The following is a 5,229-nucleotide window of genomic DNA, read 5'->3' on the forward strand; positions in this document are numbered from 1 at the left end:
GTGATGGCTAAAAGAAAAAGAAAAAAACATTGGTTACAAGTTCGTGCTACAAGTAGATTTTACCGGATGGACTTTTGGGATGGGTTCGAATATTTTACCGAATGGCTTGGAATCTGTTGATCATGGTATAATTGGAAGGAAAGTTATTCAACGCGAGAAGTAAATCTTAGTTATTTTCGTCATGTAGAGTAATCTTTCACCAGTGTATAAACGTCACAATCTGAAACATAAGTTGCCATGAAAAGGCATTTTTCAGTAGATAACCTGAATGGGGATTTTAAAACTGAGGTAAACAGCTCGGCTAATCATTTGTTCGGAAATATAAGGCAAGGTTTTCCAAAATTAGGAGATCGATTTTGGCATTCTTGTCTTGAACAGTAATCTTTGATCATGGTAAAAGCACCTAAAGTAAACATAAACGACTGCAATAAAGAACCGTACTTATTTGACGTGAATGGGAATAATTTTTTTTGCTTTTTAAAAACTTGGCTAAACATCCGAAAATCTTGTCCTATGCAAGACCCCGATGGAGGGAATAAGTTAATCAGTTAAGTTATTAATGCAGTTTTTTTCCCTTTTGTAATAAATTTAATTTAAATATTTTAAAGCAATTGGCTTTTCTATTATACATTTAAAATCATTTTTTACTTCATTTTATTACATGGTCTTTTTCTCTTAAAAGAACTTCCTCTTGTCCACCTGTCATCCTGTCATCACCGCACCGTGACCGGTTACATTATATGTTAGACGAATGGAAAATGTTTAGTTGCTCAATCATGGGAGGGTAGTTTGGAAATAAGTTATTAAAGCTTAACCCCCTTACACGCAGAACTTCCATCCCTCCCGAACGGTTTCGACCTCGCGTCTTCCATTGTAAGCAATAGAGGCCACTGCCTACGAGGAAACATTCGGAGTCTCTCACTGCCTTATTTCCGTCAACAATCTACTCTATCTACTCTATGGTACATTTTCAGCCTTACCATCGGTGCTCAGGGTCAATCCGCTCAACGTTCCCTGTGCTACGAGCGATACCGCTATTACTGAATCAAATCAAATCTCTTTCATTTAGTGGTTCATGTGCTACTTTCATTTACTGTTTCTTGCGCTACGGGTATCATCATCTAATATGTGTGTTTAAACCATCATCTTTCTCATCTTGACAGGTAAGCCCTTGCCACAACGGTAGTTTTTATGCCTCGCTGCATCAATATCACCAAAATGAACAAGAGGAGGAGACTCTTCATGGCTGCAATGGAAAATGGCGGTCATAGCCATCAACATGGAAAGTTCTATTTTGTGTTGATACATGGTGCAGGCCATGGAGCTTGGTGCTGGTACAAGCTCATTCATCTTCTACAAAAATCTGGGCATAAGGTCATCGCCATGGATCTCACAGGATCAGCCTTGAACACAGTCAATCTCAAATTCTTTTTTCTGTATTGATAGTATATGCCACTTCTCTCAAGAATTAAAAAACAAATTCCTTTATGGCGACAGTACGCTAATGAGGGTTTGGTTTTTGAAGGTTGCATTTGCAGGGAATGATACTCCGAGAGCAGTTTTCCATAATGTGGTGGGTCTTCCGAGGCACACTCGTGTCATGGTTTGCATGGGACGGAAGGATGCATATGTTGGAGACGAAGCACTGTCCAAGAGGGATATTTTGACCTTCAAATATCCACTCGAGCACGAAATCATTGACAACTGGGATGACATGGAGAAAATCTGGTGGCACATGTTCAACAACGAGCTCCATGTTGCTCCTGAGGATCATCCAGTCTTGAATACAGAGTCTCCTCTGAATCCCAAGGAAAACAGAGATAGGATGACTCAAATCATGTTTGAAGGCTTTAACACACCTGCTATGTATATTAATATTGAATCATTAATAACTGGGATGACATGGAGAAAATCTGGCAGCACATGTTCAGCAACGAGCTACATGTTGCTGTTAAGGATCATCCGGTCTTGAATACAGAGTCTCCTCTGAATCGAAAGGAAAATAGAGACAGGATGATTCAGTGTGGTTTCTCTTTATGCAAGTGGAAGAACTACAAGTTTGCAGCCATCTGAAACATGCTTCAGAACTTCTTTACTTAATTTCTTTCATAGTTGGATTTGCCACCCCAAGATTGCAATGGCAATAGATGGCCGATTGAAGGTTTGGCAGGACAAAGATCGATCTCGTGTTGATGTTGTTCCAGATTTTGCACCATACTATCCTCCATTGGAAGAACTATGGTTTATTCCTCCTGTTTTGATCCATTATTATTATGAGAGATAAACATATCTTGGAGGAGTCCAACTTTACACCTCTACTAATTTCTTAGTTATGTGCTTTGTAGAAAGGTCAACCTGTACCAATATTATGTATTGCAAGAAATGTAGCTTGTAATGTGAGAGGTGGATTTTTTAAGTGAGTAGTATGTTTTTGTATTAAGTTTGGATGCAGAAAGGTTTTAGTATTGATTATGCATTTAAAAAATCCCCTTTCACCAGCAAGAAATAAATTCATTTAAAGTTCTATTTGATTATACTATAAATGTCCTTTTTGTTGTCAAAAACTACATGTGTTTTAATATTGTTGGATGTTTGTGTTATTACAGAGATTTTGATGAGGGCCTTTCTCAAAAAATGGCCAAAATCTTATATGAAACGGATGTGGTAGATCTTCCATCTGCACCTCCACTACTTGGTGAGAGAGTTCCTAACTCTAGATTCTCTTTGTCGTTGCGTTTTTCATATTCTGCTCATGGATTATATCCTTGTGTGTGTACCATGACTGCTTCAACATCAAGTTAGCCTGACACATGTTTTTGTTCTGTCTTCTGTGGGGGTGTGGGGTACAGGATGAAGCAGCTATAGCAAATGGCAATAATGACTTGCCTGTGCCAGAAGGCATGATTTATGTTGAATCTGAAAGGGGATTGAAACATGTAAATTGCAGTCCTTTTTAGTGTTTAATGCTGGGTTGGCTATATTATGAGTAACTAGCTAAATAATAGAGAAAATTCTTTACTTGTTATCCACAGATGAGATTTTGTAACTGGTCATTAGCTTTAAATCAGTTAGAGCAAATTTTTAGTTATAACAGATTGCCTAATCTTTTTCTTGGTTTATTGTTTTAAGTATATTAGAGCCAACTATGCAAATGATATTATTGTTTCGTTTATTGTTTTAAGTATATTAGAGCCCACTATGCAAATGATATTGTTATTTACAATTTTTATTGTTTCTTCAGGAAGAAAATGTAGTTCCAAAATCTAGTGCTTCCTTGTTCTGTGATGGACAATCAAGATATAAAATCATTAATGGACCCTTTTCACCAAGAAAAACCAATTGTCAGCCTCCATCTGATAGCCAATCCCAACCACATGACAAGGTTCTTGAACATTCTCATGCAATTCCACCTATAGAGTCTTCTCATTCTATTACGTTCACCAGGTAGGTAAGAAGGAGAAATCCTTGAATGTCAGTTGGATCCATATACGAGGAGACTTTTGATTGTACAGCATGGACAAGATAATGGGGTGCGCAAGTCCAGTTCTGTAGATTCTTGACTCAATTCATGTTTGAATGCTTTAACACACCTGCTATGTATATTACTATTGAAGTTGCGCTTTCTCTTTATGGAAGTGGAAGAACTACATGTTTGCAACCTCTAATACTATTTCTTACTAATTCATAATAAACTTCTCTGAAATATTTACGTTTGAATCATTTTAAAAATAAAATTTTTTTCCTAAACTAAATTTATACAAATAGTTGAATTGGTGAATGGTACGTGATTGATATGATTTGTCATATCAACAAAGATCTCATGCTTGATAAATATTTTAAACAATAATATTATATTTTCAAATCTCTAATTCTATTCTGGTATTGTTCTCGATTATGGAGATGGTATCACTTATGTTGTTCCCATCTATGAAGGAAATGTCCTCTCTTGTGCAATCGATACAATAGACCTTGCAAGTAGAGACATAACTAATGCACTACGTGAGATGCTAACAGAGAGGGGGTACTCTTTCACTACAACAATAGAATGAGAAATTGTTCGAGACATAAAGGAAAAATTGGGATAGGTTGCAATGGATCATGCGAAGGATATGGAACTTGCAAAGACCTCTACTGCATTAGAAAATAATTATGAGCTTCCAAATGGGCAAGTGATTACAATTCACACTGAAATATTTAGGTGTCTAGAGGTTTTTTTCCAGCCTACCCACGTTGGAATAGAAGCTCCACGGATACATGAAACTACTTACAACTCTATTATGAAATGTGTTGAGAATATCCAAAAGGACTTGTGTGGAAACATAGTTTTGAGTAGGGGATCCACTATGTTTCTAGGCATTTCTCATCGGGTGAACAAAGAGATCTAGTGTATTCATTCAGATGACATAAAGATTAAGGTGGTTTATCCTCCGCAGATAAAATGCAGTGTAGATTTCAAAGTTCTACATAGTCAATGGTCCTTTACTTCTCCAAGTTCGGTTTGTCTTCAAATCATTTTAGGTAGTGGAAGCTTAATCAGTCCTAACCAACTCCTTGATCGTATATTCTGTGTCAAGCCAGGTAATATTACTAACCAAAGCAAGCACTATATTGGTCACTATAGATTCATATTTATAAGTCGTTCATATACACTATTTAGGGAATTTTTTAAAATCTGAGGAGCAGTATGTTGGAATTGGGTTTTCAGTTAATTGGTAATTCTTTTATTGATGTTGTGATGTCAATAAACATACCGATTGTTTATGTTTCCTGTTTTCTATTAAATTTATCAACTTAACTATTGGGTGTTTGCATATTTTTCAAATCTATCCATCTCAAACATGCTTCAAAAGGACTTTACTTAATGTCTTCGTAGTGGGATTTTCCACCCCATCATGAAATTGGTAATAGATGACTGATTGAAGGTTTGGGAGGACAGAGATCAATCTCATGTTCATGTTGTTCCAGTTTTTGCACCATACTATGCTCCATTGGAAGAGGTAGATATTCCTCCTATTTTGATTCATTATTATTATGAGAGATAAACATATCTTGAACGAGTCCAACGTTACACCTCTACTAATTTATTAGTTATGTGTTTTGCAGAAAGGTGAACCTGTACCAATATTGTGTATTGCAAGAAATGTAGCTTGTAATGTCAGAGGTGGTTTTTTTAAGTGAGTAGTATGTTTTGTATTAATTTTGGATGCATAAAGGTTTTAGTATTGATTA

At 36.3% G+C, this 5,229-nt stretch overlaps 1 pseudogene; it reads left to right on the plus strand.

Annotated features, from left to right (window-relative positions):
- Positions 1-1,409: 1,409 nt before the first annotated feature.
- Positions 1,410-4,385, plus strand: LOC149192259 (actin-7 pseudogene; annotated as a pseudogene).
- Positions 4,386-5,229: the final 844 nt, after the last annotated feature.

Source organism: Pinus tabuliformis, chromosome 2_2, assembly GCF_031772625.1.
Source record: "Pinus tabuliformis cultivar Carrire ecotype Pingquan chromosome 2_2, CPIR1, whole genome shotgun sequence".
NCBI classification, from domain to species: domain Eukaryota; kingdom Viridiplantae; phylum Streptophyta; class Pinopsida; order Pinales; family Pinaceae; genus Pinus; species Pinus tabuliformis.